Consider the following 21,493-nt stretch of genomic DNA (forward strand, 5'->3'; position numbering starts at 1 on the left):
ATAGAATGCTAAAACCTCTTTTTTTGCACATTTGTGGAGTATCCATATTTTTACTTGGGGTATCTACCCACCAAGTTGAACTTAAAAAAATTTGCTCTGCAGTACCTGAAGATCTTTTATTAGGACATAAACCAAAAGTGTCTGGAACACATATCACAGCCTCGCCGCAGAGTGTTCATCTTGACTTCGGCGGCCCACCTTCATCTTGACTTCCTCGGCAAACCTGGTCCATGAGATAAAAAAGTGAATTCCATTTATGAGAGTCTGTCGCTATATTCTTAGAAAGGTCACACTTTCTTGTTAGGTAAACTCTACCGAGAGTCGAAGCTTACTGTCACCAGAGTTCAGGCGGTAGATTAAGATCTAATACTTTAGTTTTCCTCCAGTTAATTTTGAAATTTGAAATTTGGCTAAGGGAATGAATTTCCCGCTCTAAGTTCGGTGATGTGATGATAGGGTTCGATACAGTCTGTAAAAGGTCAACATATAAGGCAGTTTTGTGCTTCGAGGGGCCAAGCCGAATGCCAGGCTAGTTCTGAGTTTAGAGGCGAAGGGCTCCATCATTAATGTACAGATCTACAGGACAGTGGGCACCCTTGTCTTGTTCTGTTGCGGATTTCAAAAGCTGATGAGACAAGTCCGTTGGTAAGCACAACGGCAGTGGCACAGTGTGGTAGACCTGTGATGAGCAACAGGCATCTAAGGCACACATGCGGCCCTCCGAACCTTTACTTGCGGCTCCCAGATACTTCCTGTTTATTGTCAGATTTAGTTATTATGACTTGTAACACTTGTTTAGAATGCCTACTGGGTTTTTTTTATTACAAGGTGTCTTTTGTAGATTAAATGTATTGTTTAATTTATTACTGAGATTAAGGGTAATGTGCGGCCCCCTTTGAAGGTAAGAGGCTTGCCCTTGTGGCTCCTGAAGTGTATCAGGTTATCATCATTTTGGCAGAGCGTTCCCATAATTTCTAGAATTTCACAAACTTGATGTATTATCAAATATATATCTGTACTCAGTGGTGGGAGTTTAGAAGTGACGGTATGAAAAATGTAATGGGAATGTAAGTGAATAGAATTTTATAGTGTTACAATGAAGGCAGTAGGAGAAGTGGCGGTGTGTCATACCCCCATATGCACCCCACTTCCACCATTGTCTGTCCTAAATTAAAATACAGCAGTCTGGAAGCACGTATAGGCATAGTAGTTATACACAAGGAGGGGAAGGACCCTAGTGACTGTGCAAGCTACCGTTCTATCTCCCTCCTTAATGTTGATGTTAAGATTTATGCAAAAATACTAGCCACCCGCTTGAATAGAGTCCTTCCGGGTCTGATCCATTAGGATCAGGTGGGATTTATCCCAGCTCGTCAAGCCAGATATAATACCCAGTCGCGCAATAGATTTAGTTCAAATAACTAACCAGAGGCGTCTGCCAGCCTTGTTGCTCTCTTTGGATGCCGAGAAGGCATTCGATCGGATTTCATGGGACTTCATGTTTCACGCTCTGAAAACGTATGACTTCTCGGCTGAATTCCTGACGCAGGTATCTGCTCTTTACAACTTTCCCTTGGGTATTGCTTAATGGCTCGCTATGTGATTCTCCTCTCTGTCCAATGGGACGAGACAAGGATACCCCCATCTCCTCTAAGTTTTGCATTGGTTATAGAGCCCTTGGCGGCAATGATTAGGCAGTCAGCTTTGAAAACGGGTGTGGAGGTGGGACCCCAGGAATTCATGGTCTCCCTCTTTGCACACGACATACTTCTTTCTTCACGAACCTCAAAGACTCTCTACCTGCTCTTTACAGGCTATTGATGAGTATGGTCTTCTCTCAGGCTATAAAATTAATTTGACTAAATCTGAGGCCATGCTCCTGTACGCTCCCCCTCCCCTCCGTGCCACCCTACAGGCTAATTTTGCCTTGCGCTGGCAGGTGAACAAGATCAAGTATCTTGGGGTCTATATCACCTCTTCTTATGACCGATTATATTGAGAAAATTTTCCTTCTCTTCTAATTAAAATAAAAAAAGACCTAGAAATATGGAAATATTATCCTGGCTGGGGAGGATCATTGCTGTTAAGATGAACCTGATCCCTAAACTTCTCTACCTCTTACAGACTCTACTGGTGAAGGTGCAGAATCTTGTGTTTCAGGACTTGCATTCTTCCTTCCTCAAATTTGTCTGGCGTGACATGCCCCCTAGAATCTCAGTAGCAGTACTTAAGCAGCCCAGGGCTCGGGGAGGAAGAGGCTTTCCAGATGTTAAACTTTATTACCTGGCGGCTCATCTGATCCAAGTTGCGGTTATTTATGTCCTATATCGGACCGTAGCGTGGGTGGACTTGAAAACCCACTTTGCGGGAGTCCTTTTCTTGTCATCCCTATGGGGCCTCTCCAGACTGGACAGGCCACAGGGAGTCTCTTCACTCCAATCGCTCAAATTTTGTTTGTCCTTATGGGACTCGTGCCAGCTCAAGCACAAACTACCCTCCCTTCTTTCCCCCCAGGAGACCAGTCACAGCAATTTAAACTTTGGATACGTGCGGAGATACGTGTGGTCTCGGACCTGGTGGTCAATGGAACTTGGGCCTCTATATCAGATCTTCATCACAAGTTTGAATCTTTCTGTCTGCTTTTCTTTGAGTATTTCCAGGTCCAACACTTCGCTATGTCCTTGCCCGCCTCTGACACTCTTCGGCCCCTCACTCTTTGAGCACGTGTTTGCATTCCCCACTCACCAAAGGGATGCTGTTGAGGATTTATAATTGGCTAATAGAGGTATCCTTTGACGTCCCAGGGCTGCACGAACGGGAATGGGAGAGAGATCTGGGACCCCCCCACGCTTCCGGATGAGTCTTGTTGGGAGGAGGTCAGGGAGGGGATTGCCAAGAGCTCAATATTCACACTAATTAAAGAAACTGCATACAAATTGTACTATAGGTGGTACAATACCCAGATAGGTTATCTAGAATGTTTCCCACCGATGCTCCGAGCTGTTGGCGGGAATGTGGCCAGAGAGGCACGATGCTACATATATAGTGGACTTGCCCCCGTATAATCCCTTTTTGGAACATGGTCCTTGCACTTATTAACTCCGCATCTGAACAACAGGTCACTAAGGATCCCTGGTCGTTCCTTCTCTCTCGCCCTATCCCTGATGAGACCGACCCATCCAACAAGCTGATCTCCCACATACTGGCTGCTGCCAAATCTTTAATAGCTAAACATTGGAAAGATCCTAATCCTCCCTTAATGCAGGCCTTACAGAATTACATCTGGCATATCGCAAGCATGGAGAGTATTACATGCTACCTTCACGATAAATCTTACAACTTTGACAAGGGTTGGGCCCTGTAGTATCTTCATGAAAGCTGTAGCTGTTTACCCCCTTTGGCTCTCTTGCCCTCTCTGGGCCGTCTGCGGATCATCCATGCTGGATGTCGTGCACCATGGGTAAGAGACCCATATATCTTGCTGTCTGGTTTTTTTTTTTAAAAAAAATGATATCATAGGCCGTTAATCTCTGTATATGTTGCTTATAATTTCCTTCATAATAATTATGGCGATATACGTGCCTGTCCTTCGATGGAAGAGCACAGATCTGAAGGTAAATCGTGTAAAACGTGTACAGTGTGTACACATGAATCTGCACAATGATCTGGACTTTCAGTGGCTGGTAAAACCGTTAGCAATATCGCATCTGGGGAAATCTCCTGTAGTGTGTACTGAGCCTTATTCTATTGGGTTCAAAAGTAGTTGCACACGTTTCTACTTTTATAGCTGCCACTATTGGCTAATAACTAATGATTAGCACAAATGGAAATTGTTTGCATTATTGCCCAATTTCTATCATGTAAACACATGTATAAAATGTTGTGATGTTGTGGGTATATTTGACTAATTATGCAATACTTGTCCAACACCTCTGTATTGAGGGACTCGTTGCTTTGTCATCCAAGTGAGGCAGCACAAACTGCAGACCAGAAGTCAGGTAAACATCCTAACTCTCCATTGTAAAGTATCTCACAATATTTATCTCCTTGTGAGTATGTGAAGATAACGTCACTTCCTCTGAGTAACTTGTCCGACAATAACAGCGATATTCCTATCTCTTTTCCTTTCATGCTGTATTAGTATCCCATCCAAACACTAATGGGCCACTACACACCAGACAGACAATATGACCTTATACTTCTAGTAATAACAGAATATGACTCTTACCTTATCTATGGGTGCTAGGAGATTCTCGGCCATGAATATTTAATACCTAAGGGATAACGCCCCCCTACTGTAGATTAGAAGGATATTACTTCGCAAAAGAAGTGACTTCAAATATCCTTATTGTCTACAGCTGGGGGTATGTATCACATTTCCTATCCAGTATAAGCTCTTGGAAGAATATCACTGTTCTAACTAATTCCATGTATGTTACTATATTTATATTCAATTTGCCTCAGTTATTGTACCCTGCTGTGGAATGTGTTAACACCATATAAAAAGAACAATTATTATTATTATTTAATGAATGATAATGCAACTACTGACAGTATTTGTTTTCCCATGCTCATTATTAACACAGTCCTCTGCCTCAACTTGCCCCGAATTCTGCGGTGGGAGGTGCGAGAGGAATTGTGGCCCTAACCCACTCACCCAAATCCAACCACTTAAATGATATGTTTATATTGTTCAAAGGTTTGTTATACACAAGTGTAATATCAGCTTTCAAACTCTATAGTAGTAAAAAAAAAAAAAAAATATTCACATTTTCGTGCAGATATATGTTATTCGGGATGCTAATGCATCTATCCACACACCTACTGCGTTAAGTCACTTGCATATATTAGTGTTTGTAACATGAATACCGCACATGCAAATGGGTCTGGCCATGGAATCCATTGCTTCCAATGTCCACAAATCCATCTGCGTTTTTTACTTGCGTTCGGGTGCGTTGTTTGCATTGCAGGTTTTTTTTTTTCAAATGATTCTTGCTTCACTGATCATGCAAGGGAAATGTAGTTTTTTCTCTAAAAAGCAAATCAAATCCTAGTGGGTATATGGCATAGGGACCCTAGCAAAAAAGTATATAAAATGACCAAAAAAAACATAATTTTATTGCCTTGTACTTGTCTAAAGTTGGCAAATGAATGTGAATACTTTTGTAACTATACAAAACAAAATTATTAATACAAAGAATTGTTATGCAGATACCTAGGTTCTGCTGCATGCAAATGCCTTCTGCAACCCAACAATGTTGCTCCTTGCTCTATATATATATATATATATATATATATATATATATATATATATATATATATAAATGAGAATATAGACATTGTACAGTGAATTCCAATTACTATTCCACTTATCTTATCCCTCCCTTGTTTCCTCAGTGTTAATTCCTGGGCAATATCAGTGTTTTTGTTTCAGCTTATTTTTTCAGTTTCCCCCCCCCCAGATTTGTCCTGTTTGTACAAGGTATTAGCGGAGGTCAAGACAGGGTCAAGTAAGATCTGCACCTTCTCCCATATCCCTTTCTCAATGAGCAACCAGATCTTATCAGGCCGGAGGAGCAAGCGCTAGGACAAAGACACTCACCTCTCTGCTGGGATAACAGGACTTTGAAAGCTGCCTCCCCAGGAGGCACAAACTGGCCTCAAACACTGATGGCCAGATAAGGCCACACATGGTCATGTTACTCTCCATTTGTCTCACACTCTCCAGCAGTTGATGAATCAGTCACATAGAGGTGACAATAGCACACTAGATATGAATGTTTCTTTCCTCCAATTACTTGTTGTTTCCAAGTCTCTTTTATCTGTGATCTCTGTTTATAGGGATATGTTTTGTCTCCATTTAAAAGTTATTCCCCCCCCCCCCCCCCCCGACTTACAGGGATCAAATATCCCCGCTACCTGCCCGTAGGAGAGGTCTTACAACTCAGAACCACTAAAACATCGTAAGCAGTGAAATCACCACTGACGCAGATATTCCCTGCACAAAGTAAGGCTGGGTTCACACTGCAGTGTTTTCAGACGATTATCGGGTCAAACAGACGATAAACGACCGTTCAGCCCTTATCACATTAGTGTGCGTGTTGCTACGTTAAATGATTGTTGTTTCAAAGCACATCATATAGGTTCATTCAATTTTTAAACCGGACTAAAGAGCTTGTTCAACGATGGAACAATATTCATCATCATCATCATCATCATCATCATCATCATCATCATGTATATAGCACCAACATATTCCGTAGTGCTTTCTAATTGGGGACAAACATAGTAAACTAATAAACAAACTGGGTAAAACAGACAAAGAGGTGAGAAGGCCCTGCTCGCAAGCTTACAATCTATGGGACAATGGGAGTTTGACACATGAGGTTAAGTCTACATTTGCAGTTGGCCCAGCCAGACTGCAAAGGTAAAAGTGACTCATAAGCTAAATGATCCTGTCACACAACAATGGTGATCAAGGAGTAGTTGTATAACAGGTGGTAATAGGGTAGTGTAGTGAGGTTAAGAGGGTGGTTGAGGAATATTATAAGCTTGTCTGAAGAGGTGGGTTTTCAGAGAACGCTTGAAAGCTTGTAGACTAGAGGAGAGTCTTATTGTGCGAGGGAGAGAATTCCATAGAGTGGGTGCAGCCCGGAAAAAGTCCTGTAATCGGGAATGGGAGGATGTAATGAGTGTGGATGAGAGACGCAGATCTTGTGCAGAACGGAGTTGCCGAGTTGGGAGATATTTTGAGACAAGAGAGGAGATGTATGTTGGTGCAGCATTGTTGATGGCCTGGTAGGTTAGTAAAAGTATTTTATATTGGATTCGGTAAACAGGCAACCAGTGTAGGGACATACAGAGCGATTCAACAGAGGAATAACGATTTGCAAGGAAAATCAATCTTGCTGCAGCGTGCAAAATAGATTGTAGGGGTTTGAGTCTGTTTTTGGGAAGACCAGTAAGGAGGGAATTGCAATAGTCAATGCGGGAAATGATAAGCGCACAATATTGTGCCGATTCTGCAGTGTGTATGCACGCAGGACCAGCAATCTAGGCAGATTTCTAGTGTGCATGATCTTCTCTCAGCTGATGGTTATGACAGATAAAGAGCACAGATCTGGAGGTAAATCGTGTAAAATGTGTATAGTGTGTACACATGAAACGGCATGCTGACCGGGACTTTGTAATCGTTGGTAAAATTTTTAAAGAAATCGCAAATTTTGCATAGTGTGTACGCAGCCTAGAGGTAGGTGGTAAGAAAAAATAAAAAATAAATAAACAGAAAATAATGGTTCTAAAAAAAATCTATCCATTTCCGGTAAAATTTTGGACACTAAGGGGTCCCAAATACATCCCAAAAAATAAGCTGTAAAGATTCCCATAAAAATAACATATTTACGCCCATATGCCCAGTCGGAAGCATACATGCCGACTCTCCCAGAATGTCCAGGAGATTCCCGATTTTTTAGGTCTCCCGGACTCCCGAGAGAGAAGACCATTCTCCCGCATCCTACCCATGTCCTAGTGAAGTGGGCAGGTCAGGTGCACAATTTTGTTAAAGCTGTCCTTCCACACATCATTATCTCCTTTTCCGGAGGGCAAACGAGTATGGCTGCCACTGGCTCACGGCGCTCAGTATGTCATAGTAGAGGGGGAAGAAGGAGAGGGATGATGTCACAGTGCAGACAGAGCTCAGAGTGGAGTTCCAAAGCCTCTCTGCTCACTACATCATGTGCCATGTGACTGTGGTTGGCTTGGTAGTTCATGACATCTAAGAGTTATAAATCATTAATAGCAGCCTGAAGAAAAACCACCCAGATTCCTCTTACGCCACAGTAATTTATGCTAAAAAAAAAACAAACAAAACCACAGCTAATTTTTTGTTTAGTTTGCTGCTGTAACGTTTGTTTTGATAGCAAAAACCACATTCATTATTAGGTTTGATTAAAAAAATATAATAAAAAAAAAACCACACATGATAAAGTATAATCTCCCTTGTGGTGTATGAATGAAAGTATTAAAAAAGTTATTTTAAAATACGCCCACAAAATCATAAACTATAGTCACGAGCAATGAAGAAAGCTCTTATTGGCTGCAGAGGTGAATCCGGAACTAGCCAATCAGAAGCGGCTAGCTAGTGCCGATTAGAGCCATCAATATCAGCGTGTATTTGCACCTGGCCTCTATCACCCACAAGTGATACAGTTACTGCTGACCATCGTATATATGTCCATTCACAATTACACAAACACGCCTCTATTGTACTTGGTCTGTATTTAGACGCTTCTTCCCTCCACCGATGCACCTCTCTATGGCGCAGGTATCCAATCTGCACGTAGGCATACACTTTTGCTTTGTGTGGCCGCGCACAATACAAATTTTCCGCTCAGTAAACGAGCGTACGACTTACTCCGCGTTAGCCCCTAAATTGCTAGATTATTGTGGGATCACAGCACTACAAGCTTCTTCAGGTAAAGCTTTTTTTTTTTATTTTAAAAAACAGATTGCAAGCTTATGCCTTACCTGCCAAAGACCAGATTTATCCCCCTGCAATCTATCATGGTCGCCGCTGCAAGTCTCAACTACACGCTCACTGCCCCTGTCAATCCCTCCATTGCCGCAAACATCAGAAGAAAATTCAAGAGTGCTAAAGCTTACAAGTCCCTCAATAATTCCAACTTCATCCATAAATACTTTCCTAGACACGCTCAGCGCTCCCTCAGTCACCTTCCAATGCCTTCTTCTCTCATCTCATGCAGGGCCGCAACTTCTCCCTGGCAACTCTTATCAGACTTTCCTCAACCTTCAAAATCTTTGACTGGTCCCTAAAGACGTATTTCTATAGAGAATCCTTTCCCTCTCCCTCCTCTCCATAATCTCTGTTCTAACACCAATTCTGTCTTACAGTAGCCACACACACTCTCCCCCGCTAGCAGCTACAATTACTAGTCCGCTACCTTAGATATCAAACATTCCCAGCACCCCTTAGATTGTAAACTTTACTTTCTGTTATGTGTCACTGTATGTCATGTCTAATATGTCAGCTCTTTAGAAATAATAATAATTATGGCCTCAGTGTAAGCTCCCTGTGCAAAAAGGTCCTATAGATTGCAAGCCTCTTGGGGCAGGGCTCCTTGTATTCTAACTTACACAACTCATTTGGTAGCTATAAAGATTAAATACAGAATTGTCTTGGTGACTATATTATAGTATATAATATGCAGTCATTTATGTACTATTGAATTAAAGAATAATAAATGAGGGTCCATTATAGATTAGATCATTGTTCTTTGGCAGATGATCCGTGTGACACTGTAAATTCCTCTACAAGGGCACTTTTTGGAGAACATCTACATCAACTATAACCCGCCACGAAGGATCCCTAGTACATCAATACACGGAGATCAGAATATCTCAGTAAAGCAACAGATCATAATCATCATCTATTTATATAGCGCCACTAATTCCGCAGCGCTGTACAGAGAACTCATTCACATCAGTCCCTGCCCCATTGGAGTTTACAATCTAAATTCCCTAATATGGACACACACTCACACACAGATACAGACAGAGAGGGAGAAACTAGGGTCAATTTTTTTGATAGCAGCACAATTAACCTACCAGTATGTTTTTGGAGTGTGGGAGGAAACCGGAGGACCCGGAGGAAATCCACGCAAACACAGGGAGAACATACAAACTCCACACAGATAAGGCCATGGTCGGGAATCGAACTCATGACCCCAGTGCTGTGAGGCAGAAGTGGTAACCACTAGGCCACTGTGCTGCCCAGATTATAACAGATTATAAGATTTGTTCCCATTGTGTCCATATGCTGCAAGAAACTCACCAGTCAGACTGTATTCTATAACCACACAATGGAAATTGGCCCAGTTGTTCCCACTGTGAATAATAATGGAAATAAAAATAAAAATACGGTGCTTGTGCTTTAATGTGGAAACTCTGCTACACATCAGCCAGTGCAGCAAAGAGAGAGTGTAGAAGACAGTGTCTGTAATAATCATGTGAAACCGATATATCAACCATAATCTCCAAAAAGGAGAACAGTGTCCCTAGCGGACAAATTATCATGGAAAGCGTTTTCTAATCTTTCCCTAACAATAACTGTGTGTAACATATATAATCCCTCCCAGGTCCACCAGAAGGGATGTGCAACATGTATTGTCTTCAGGGGCAAACGCAGAAATTCTAGAGGGGGGTTTCCACACCACACCGCCAGTGGGCGTGACCAGCATGCATGGGGGCGTGGCTATAATTTTAGACAGTGTTTGGCTGCTCTCCATCTCTGCCTATCCCCATAATATACATGGGCAATGCTGTTCGGTACACGCAGCAGTCCCCTTTCAAGCAGGGCCGTGTGAATTGGGGCAGTGTCCAGTCACCTCAAATATACAGTGCCCCAGACTTGGAGGGGGGTTTCCAGGCACTAGGACCCCCCCTCGGTTTGCCTATGGTCTTCAAACTAATTTATGTGTTGCAGTTATGAACATTTGAAGAAATCTTAAAGGAGTTCTAAAGTTAAATGATTACCTACCCCCCCCCCCCCCCCATTGTGACCTTGCTGTATAGGTTATGTTTTTATTTTTATTATTTGTGCTTATCTGTTCCTCAATTTCATAAGTGAGTGAGTGGTGTCCAGACACTGCTCAGCACCCTGCCGCAATCTTCAGGTAACAATTTGACGGGTCTGCGGACCTATTTTTCCCTGAAGCTGCTTCCCGAATACACTTTAATGTGTTATAAAATATAGCACATGATAAGGCTAGATTTCACTATAGTGTGCTATAAATACACAACATCACAGTGTACTAGAGAGGCCGTAGAGCTACATGTAGGGTCTGCAGACCCGTCAAAATGCAATTACACAAACCTCACAAACCAAAAATGTAAAATGTTCATTTTCAGTTGCAATCAAAGTAAATGCCACAATTATTTCAAACAAATGTTTTAACAATTTTTCTCTAGAAGTTGAAATTAATATAAAGACTTCAAAACATAAAAATGTAGGAGTGGTCGTTTCTGAATATGTTAATTGTAAACTACACACATCAGTCCGACGGTTTTGTACACTAAAGCTGGGTACACACCTGTGCAATTATCCTGCAGATGACACGTTTCACGACCATTTGGCAAGATATCGCATTAGTGTGTATGTTCTCACTGTCATGTTTTATGGTACCAAAACACATCGCCATTTGTTGATTTGGGTTTATAAACTTCCTTAAAGTGGAGATCAACGATGGAACGATGTCAGGCAACAGTGTGTACTCACTCACGACCAGCAGTGCAGACAGATCTCTGTACAGAGTCACCATCTTCTCAGTAGATGGTTATGAGAGATGAAGATCACAGATCTGAAGGTAAATTGTGCAGGTGTGTACGTATAAATCAGCGTGCTAATCGGGACTTCACAGTATAGTTTTTAAAACACTGCTTGCACATTAGGACACATTATAAGGAACACCAAACTGATTGAGCTGTGAAATACCACTTGGGTATGACTTACTCCATCTACCATTCATATAGGCCCAATAAACAGGCCCAGCCCACTTGTGTAATATTTCATTGATAAGGTGTTCTATGGTGAAACATATGTGTCAGTTAAGGCAAAGTAACAAGATATGAGCTCCACATGCAGGTTATTTAATACATAACACTGTATGTAGAGTCTATTTTGAAGTAGTGAACCTCACTGTACATTTTAAATACATTAAATGTGCATTGAATATGCATAGGATATGTATCAGAATGAATATATTATACTTGCCAACTTCTAGTTGGCGTCCGGGAGCTGCCAAAGGGAGGTGGGCGTGCGGTAACATAACGTAATGACGCAAACAATTCATTTCACAGCAGGGGGGGGCGTGGCCAAATGCTGCGATTCCCGGAGAATCGCGGCATTTTGGACCTAATTCTGCATACTTTATTAGGAAGTGGGCGGATGTGGGAGACTGCCATACACTCCGGGGAGTCCGGAAGACCCAGCCAGAATCCGGGAGTCCCCCGGACATTCCGTGAGAGTTGACAAGTATGGAATATATATCCACAACCACATGGGCCCGCATCCATAGGGATCTTTTAAAACGTTCCATTAAAGCCAACTCTTCATTCTTGCTTCCCCTGCCCCCCTAGACCATCACTCCCTCTACTTTATCCATCCACCACATCCACCCGTGTCCCATCTGCAGCTACTGCCTCTCATTGCCCCCTCCCTCTACAATGTAAGCTCTCAGGGTCCTCTCTACCCTATGTCTACATCATACCACCCCGATGTCATGTCTTATGCTGCATTCACATGGAATTTGTACATCTATCCGCGGTGGCTGTAAACGTTAGCTCACAACTATCCATGTTTGCGTTATGACGCTTAATTACATTCATGTATCTATTATATTTATTGTATTCATATCCGTCACATCTGTACATTGATTGTCTAGAGCTACGGAGTCCTTGAGACACTATAAAATGATAGTTGATAATAATGATCTTGGATGACTCCACGTCCAGACCAAGTTGTCCATTCAAAACACACAGCACCCACACAATACGTCCGTACTCCGATGCAGTGGAATGACCACACATACACAATATACCCATAATGCTATAGGGTCCAATCATACATCGGCAGAAAATTGTCTTATCCAACATATAGATGTAAGAGATTTAGCAGCTTATTTGAACTGGAAATATTAAAAATTGAGGGGAAGTAGTTTTGCTCCACAGAAAAGACTTTTGTCCGTAATTGCACTGAAACACCCTGCCGTCAGCCACCTTTAGCTCCCCTCTGACGAAAGTAACTTGCACTCAGCTACAGTACAAATGCAAATAAAATGTAAAAACTTTCAGGTTCAGTCAAGGTATGGGAACATTTACATATCCATTTATGATCATTAGTAGCTCTAATACATAGTGCAGCACGGTGGCTCAGTGGTTAGTACTTCTCACACTGGGGTCATGAGTTTGATTCCCGACCAGGGCCTTATCTGTGTGGAGTTTTGTATTTGGGTGTTCCCTTGGTACCTCCAACACTCCAAAAACTTCCATCTAGGTTAAATGGCTGCTGACAAAATTAACCCAGATTTTAGACTGTAAGCTCCAATGGGGCAGTGACTGATGTGAATGGCAAAAATATTCTCTGTATATCGCAGCGGAATTGGTGCACTATATAAATAAATGATAAGGCAACTTGTATTTTACGTTTAGCTGTCCTTTAATGAGGATTCAATATCTGCTGAGCTTTGGTTTGCAGCGATAACAACAACGTACGCATGGCCTTATCTGTGAGCAGTTTGTATGTTCTCCCCGTGTTTGCGTGGTTTTCCTCCGGGTGCTCCAGTTTCCTCCCACACTCCAAAAACATACTGGTAGGTTAATTGGCTGCTGTTAGTCTCTCTCGGTCTGTGTGTGTGTGTGTGTGTGTGTGTGTTAGGGGATTTAGACTGTAAGCGCCAATGGGGCAGGGACTGATGTGAGTGAGTTCTCTGTACAGCACTGCGTAATTAGTGGCGCTATATAAATAAATAGATGATGATGATGATGATGATGATGATGATGATGATGATGATGATGATGGCCAGCGTATTCACATTGAAACTATCAGGCTAAAGGAACCAGAACAATTCTTACTTTGGTATCAGAGCAACAATGGCAAGTCGTTTGGTTAGCGCAGGCAGACATCCATCCACCAGATCTTCCAGCCTGGGCTATAGAACTCCAGTAGGAGAATTATTGCCTTAACAATATAGGAGATCTGCAGAACATTGTTCTGCTTCAGGCGTACCGTGACCAGAAACAGCCTCAAACCTGAATCTACTTTAACCTCTTGTCACTTTCACAAAGCACACAGAGCATTTCCGGCACATTTTTCCTGCACAGCGAGCTTACAATCTTTGGTGGAGGCAACATAGGGAGACAAAGGGGGTATATTTACTGAACTGTGGGTTTGAAAAAGTGGAGATGTTGCCTATAGCAACCAATCAGATTCTAGTTAGCATTTATTGAGTACATTCTACAAAATGACAGCTAGAATCTGATTGGTTGCTATAGGCAACATCTCCACTTTTTCAAATCCACAGTTCAGTAAATATACCCCGAAGGGTTAGATTTACTACAGATTGTGTTAGGCGGTTGTTTAGTGCTCCAAACTGCCGCACGCACTATTGGGCTATTGGTTTGAGGCTGTGATATTAAAAGTTTGGCGATGTCTGGCGGATTTAAAACTGATGGCTTTTCTTTTCTTTCTTTTTTTTATATATACACCTGCTTCTGATTGGCTAGATAGCTAGACCGCAATCTCGCCTCTCACACCTCTTTAGTTTGGGCCGTGCTGCTGTCGGTTTGTCACACAGCAGCTTAGTTTATCAGCCTGTTCGCCTTTTGATCATGCTAAGAAAAAAAAAAATGAGGATGGCAATTTGTAACGTGGCACTTTGCCAGGAAAACGTCTGAAAATCACATTTTAACAGGGTGGCCTTTTGTAAATCCGGCGGTTGAAGCAAACCGCGCTTTAGTAAATCTAGCCCAAAGAGTACAAGGCGCTGATCGAGACGACTTCTGCTGCTTATTTTGTAAGTGACAGTTTTCCCTTTTCCCTCAGACTTTCTATGAACATTACCATACAGTGTGGTGGATATATACGTCTCACTATCCTATTGCTCACTTTTCCTTAATTTCCAGCACCTCCCGCTTCCCCCCTCTCTTATCTCCCCCTATCTCATCTCGGTTTATTCCACTTTTCCCCTTTTTTGGCCAAATCTGTCACCACCTCTCCCCCCCCCCCCAACACTGCTTCCCCCTCTCCATGTACCCTTCCTCACTCCTCCTATCACTGCCCTGTACTATCTCAGATAACTCACACATAATTGCCAGTACAAAGCAATTAGCTTAGATCCCCCTCCAATTCATCACAAGGTTTTGGCCTGGTTCTTGAAAGATAAAAATACATTAACACTCAATTAATTCCTTACATGTTAGTGACAGGGACTGAATAACGCTTGGCCTGCTGGATAGTACTAGGGAGCGAGAGGAGGGGAAAAAAAATAAAAATAAATCACACTTTGTAAATTTCCTACCATTCTAGAACAACCTGCACAGCCACCTTTGTTGTGGAATCTCATTGTTCTACAACACAAGAGAAAAAAATCCAGGGTTCCGTGGGCATTGTGGCTCATAGACAAACAGCGTAACACAATAAGAGGAATGCAAGATCGCTTTAACCGATACTATTTGCAGCTCCGAGAGAGAGTACTTACAACGCCTCTACTACGGCACCTACAGAAACATTACATAAATTACCAGCATAATACACAAATTTCAAGGCACAGGAGAATCCGCCGGCCCTCTCATTGCATCTTCTGGTTTTTGACCCCTCCCTCCCACACTATTGTACTGCCTCACAGTATATGCTGCAGATGAATAAGTTATTTTGTGGCTCTCTGTAGCACTGTGGACTCAAGGGAATTATCAAGACAATAAATCAACCCAGCCTGCATCAAAGTGTACACGCAGTATCTGACATGCATACATTTGACCCAATGCATCTTTAAAAATAACATTTATTGTGCGTGCTCACTGTAATTAAACCCAGGGCAGACGAGTGTACAATATTTATGCCCCAATTCATAAATATTCATATAAATTTTATAGTTTTACTTTTAAATACGAAGCAGCAACATAGTACTTTATAGTCCAAATGTAGTTACACAGTTAGAACTCTTCATGCACACCAAGTTAAGGTGCTTTTTGGATGCAGAGATTTTCATAGTTTATCCAATAAAATATATCCTCCAAAATATTATATTCAATCAGTAACACATTATTTTTTTTTCCAGGGATGGAAAATGCAAAACCCAGCCCCCAAACGCAGGTAATACAATTGTAATATATTGTGCTTATTTTGCAATGAGAATCTCTTTTTTTTTGCGATTGCTGATTGAGATCACCGTACGATATAAAGGCAGTAACATCCCCGCCTACCAGCCAAGTGAACAAAAAGCCAAAAGCATCACTTACACTGGTCCGTGCAAAAATAATTGCAATTCCTTTGTTTTTATTTATTTTGCCATTTTTGTTCTCCAACAGACAACTGTTTTCTTTTCACACGCACATGTTCATTCAGGATAAGACACATCTGAAATATAATTTTGTAGTTACATACTATAAATAGCAGTTCACTTACTAATTTTAAATATACCAGTCAGCAGGATGTTTTCATGGTGAAATCCAAACATTTATACTAAAACCTGTAAAGCCAATGCCTGCAAAGATATTGGTTCCTATTTCGAGGTAAATAAAGGTTAATATTATGTTACATTAAAGCGTAACCCATATATGATGTAAGCAAAAATAAAAGGCAGTAGAGTCTTTTAACAGAATGTTTATATTTTCAGTTTCTAAACTGATATTTCTCCTCTCCAAAATATAAGTAAAAAAATAAAATAAATATATATATATATATATATATTTTTAAATGTTCAACATTTTTAGAAAATGTAGCATTGTCTGTAATGTTATAGGAGCTTGAGAGAATCTTTGAAATAAAAAAAAAATTATTTGTGTAATGCTTGATAAAAAAAAAAAAAAAAAAGTAGAGGAAAGAATTAGAGATGCTTAGAAACAATGATATATATTTCCTAGTAAAAATACGGGGTGCTTAAAAACCATCCTCTGTGAAAACAAAACGCACAGTATAATGGAGGGTCGAGATTTATTGATCATAAAAGTGGGATTTGACAGTATGTTGGTGAAAGCAAAATGAGTCTGCAATTCCTTACTGCCTTATAACAAAGTGCGGGTTTTTTTTCTGCTCCCAAACCAATGTATAAATGTGTTATTTTATTGAAATATATTTTTTCCTACCACATGGAATTTTTTAACAAAATATATTTATTATATATTATATATATTTTTAACATACATATTTAGTCCATATATTTTCACTTGATTTTTTTTTTTTACATGTTATTGCATAATTAAGGTTTTATCTTCCTTTTATTTTTCCCTCCTCAGTTTTTATAAGATTCCATTTTTGACAACCAAGTTCACATTAAAAGCAGGGTGTAATATTTTGTGTTGTAGTTTTTAGTTTTTACAAACTGGTGAAATCACAACACAATATTGGTTCCAGGCACCGATAAGATCTGACTTGTCTCGGCTACACAACACATCTACAATAAATAGATTATGGGCCGCTTGCCCAGAGAACGGGTTAATGGGCTGGGGCTTCTATATAAATGGACAGATCTTAGCACCATGTGCTGGGGAAGAGAGGGGGGGGGGGGGGGGGGCCTGGGAGATTTTGGTTTATTTTCCTCTCTCTGGTCTCTCCTTTCAGCTGATCTTCTTTCAGAACAAACTGTTAAACATTTAACTGATTAGTTTATTTGCAAAGGCAATTAGTGTCAGGCCGCTTTGGAAAAATAAACTCTTATGAAGATGGATAGAGGGGAGAAGAGGGGAGGAAAAATCTACATCCCAAACATGGGATTTGTGCAAATCCTACACATTAATACACCCAAATAATCTTTTAATCCACCACCTTGTGTTTTCATTTTCCTATCCAGGAGAGCGCAGACTCTCTCTAAATTCCAGTAATTAAGGAGTTAAGGAGCGATATCCTTTCTATAAGGGCTGGTTGTCGGTAATCGCTAGTAATGCAGATTTAATCCAGCCTGCAGTGAGTTTCTGCTATGGGAAGGCTTTAGTATCTATTAAACAGTATAGACAACAACACTAAACCATTTATGGGTAGAAAACTAGAGAGCAATTCTCTATTTATTTGGCTACCTGCAAAACTGGCTCCAATCACTTCATTCCATGATATAACTCCATATAATAATTCCATATAAGTGTCACATATCTTGCATATAAAGTCGGACATATATTCAGAAAAATATTTTTTCCCCCGCTAACAATGTCATGTCTCGCCATAAATAAGGTTATAGTCCCGAAAGGCCAGGACATAGTAAAATAAAAAAAAGGTCACTGGATCATTGCCACCTAGTTGCTTCTCACTGTCATTTTGTGATCACCAAACAGGCAACAGTAGCTCTAGTACACTACTGCTAAAAGTAAAAACTTTCCAGTGGGTGCACACAGGAAAAAAAACTTCCCCCAAAATGAGAATTCCATTTTCGCTATCACTCATATTCTTAAATATATGGTATAAAAAGATAATACATTAGTGTATCACTATTAGTCTGCATCGGAGAAATAAGACCGGAGAGAATGCGCAGATATTTGCAAGATAAGAGAAGATTTTAACCTCGTTTATATTGGGGGCATCTACAAGGAAACCTTTCTGGTTATAGGAAGTGAGGGGAGAGGAGGGTTTGTTTGTGTAAATACAACCAAACAAAGAAAAGGTAAAGATTATATTACAGATCTCAGGTCTACCACTGCTCTGGTCTGCACAGAGAGCAGTTTCGGGGGGCCCAGGGGGTCTACACAACAACCCAATAACGTTTCCGCTGTTTTCCCACAAACTTGTTGCTTAATGTAATTAATCCAGAAAGCACAGAGCGGTTATTCTCAGTTTGTTGTCCAGATCTGAGCAGGAGAGAACGTTCTTTTTTTTTTTTTTTTGCCGGTTGGAAATTGGAATCATTAATTCAGTTTAAGCCATAAAGATGATTTATACGGCAGCGGGAGACAGGGAGAGCATCTTGTACACAGTCTGCATGTTGCTGCATTAACCCTGCCCTGTCCTAAGGCCTGGGCAAACGCTGCGCGCAGCAACTATCCTATAAGACGTCGGTGGCCGCCATATTATATACATCCAAAATAGGTAAAATGAAAACACTGTTGTAGTAAAATAATTTCTAGCTACTGTGCCTTAAAATGGACCCTGCATATATTAATATATTACACAATCATTGCACCTTCCATAATATATATATATATATATATATATATATATATATATATATATATTACACACATAATATATATTATAATGTATGTGTGTGTAAATATATATATATATATATATATATATATATATATTTACACATATACACACACACATATATTATATATACACATATATACATACACACACACACAGATTACGACACATACACACATATAGTAAACATTAGGGAGTACAGATATGTTTTGGAAAAATGCTAAGCATTTTATGACATTGCGATGTATAATATAAACACTGCTGATTTCTGTGTGTTATAATCACACTATTATTTGTTTTATATATATATATATATATATATATATATATATATATATATATATATATATATATATATATATATATATATATATATATATATATAATGCATTTATATACACAAGCTGCACTGCAGGTCACCTCTGTCTCCTCCATACTGTCATTACTCACTCAGGGCTGAAGTAAGCATTTAATCACATGTAATGTCACTCTAACCATAAGAAATACCAGGGGGGAGCACCGTGTACCCCGTGCCCCCTGTCCGCCCTCAGCCATCCTTGTCAGATTTCATGGGTTAACCCTTTGTCTCCCTGGTCAGGCCATGCAGGGAGATGCTATGCAGACATGTGGTGGTCAGACCCTCTCTTATCCCCCTCCCCATACAGGATCCTTTTACACAGAAGAAGCTGCATTTTTCTGTAAAGAGTGAACTTTTTCTGACCCCCCTCAGTTCTCCCCCCCCCTCATTTCTCACTGACACAGTCATGTACTCAATGTCTTTCATGGGGGGAGAGCGGGGAGGGGTCTGTGCTGTATCTTCCAGAAGATATATATCTCTGTGTACACTTCTGGAGATGCTCAGAAACTTTATTCATCATTTTACACCAGATCCCGTGATTAGATATATTTTTTTTGGGGGGGGGGGGGGGGGGGGGGGGGGAGTTAACAGCCATTGCCATCATGAAGCTGAAGCTTACTCACACCTTCCCCAGTGCTCACAAAGCAAACAAACAATAAGCCTCATTAAAGCTATGTGCTGTCCATAGATCATTAGCACTGCCATGTTGTACTGTGCAAGAATCATCACACAGTCAGAAACTGGCCTCAAGACTTTACAATGTAATCACTCAACGGGAAGGCCTTGTTTTAAATAACCTAAAAAAATGGAGCGATCGACCAACGTACACTGGAATAAGCCATTTTGAACCAATATTCAGCCTGGCCATTGACTAGGAACTAGTGACATCGCCGAGTCACGAGGCCTGAAGTGATGTCACTAGGTACTAGTGAATGGATAGCTGGCGTCTCGTGAATATTGGTTCAGCTGATAAAATGGCCGCCACATCGCCTACCTCCAGGCGACGGAACGGCTTCAAAATCCAGTCATACAATCTAGAGATAAAATGTGAAGTGTTGTCCTCAAGAGCTCTCAAATCGCCTCGCTCAAAGTAATTTTGAGTGCTGAAAAACTATTCCAAAGAGCTTACAATCAAATAACACAGTAGGAAAGCAAACCCTTAAACCCTGTTCATAGGAGCTTGCAATTTAGTGCTATAACATTAAAACGGTCACATGGAGCATGGCGGCTAGTGACAAAATATAAGACCTCAAAAAAACTCTCAACAGCGAGAATGTAATGTCTCAAATTCTTTCCTGTCACCATAAACTCATACGCTCGTTCACATTGCGTTTCTTTTTCTTTAATTGCTAGATGTATATACATGGGTCTTCACTCACAATTACACATTTAGCAGCAAATTAAAATTATTGGCGGACATGTGTGCTAATGTTTAGAGGGTGCTGCCATAATCCCAGAAATCAGCAATTAATATCTGACACGGGCTGTTAAATAAGGGCACCTAGGCAGGCGTGACAGACAGGTCATTGGCACCTCACACTGTCTCAATGGTTGATCGATGGCTTTTTAACGACAGGGCCTTGTCCCATTGTGCAGGCAAAAAAAAACCCCCACAAAAGCATCTTGCAATTGAGTCAGCCAATCAGTGGGTCCATAAAACTATCCCAGCTAGGAATGAGCCCTGAGTGGCGATAATTAGGGCTTAACAGCAAGTCATATAATTCTGGATACCCCAAAGGGTTCTGGACTGCACGCCTTAAAGGTGGCCCTGATTGATGTGGTGACAAGTCGGAGAGATTTACGCCCCCCCCCATGCCTGTCTGTGTACAGTCTTGTGACTGTCAGGAAAGTCTAATCCTGATCCAGTGTAGGATCCTACTGGTGGTCAGAAGAGACTGTCTCCAGCAATACACACCGAGGGGGGCGCACTAAATAATTCTACAATGTGTGTGTCCCAATATGTCATTGTAAAGCGCTACGGAATTTGCTGGCGCTACATAAATATTGATGATGATGATAATTAAACTTAAAAAAAAACAACAACATTTGTACTAGTGTAATAAAGGCTGTAAAACTGAACATAAATATATTTTTGCTGAAAGAGGTGCACCCCTGTATGAGGAATGATGTTTTCCAACGTTACTGCTCGTTAAAAGTAGGTTCGTATTGTACAATTCTACAGGACAAAGTGACATCTTTTAAAATGTTAA

At 40.9% G+C, this 21,493-nt stretch overlaps 1 protein-coding gene across 7 annotated transcripts in view; it reads right to left on the reverse strand.

Annotated features, from left to right (window-relative positions):
- Positions 1-21,493, reverse strand: part of MEIS3 (Meis homeobox 3) — a 113,158-nt gene that overhangs the window by 39,804 nt on the left and 51,861 nt on the right. For 2 of the 7 annotated variants that reach the window (XM_075186867.1, XM_075186869.1), the window contains one exon: positions 106-223. The exons of the other annotated variants lie outside the window; for them this stretch is intronic. The gene's annotated coding sequence lies outside the window, so the exon portion shown is untranslated. The remainder of the gene's footprint in view (positions 1-105; positions 224-21,493) is intronic. 7 annotated transcript variants of the gene reach the window in all.

Source organism: Mixophyes fleayi, chromosome 9 (genome assembly GCF_038048845.1).
Source record: "Mixophyes fleayi isolate aMixFle1 chromosome 9, aMixFle1.hap1, whole genome shotgun sequence".
Lineage (NCBI taxonomy): Eukaryota > Metazoa > Chordata > Amphibia > Anura > Limnodynastidae > Mixophyes > Mixophyes fleayi.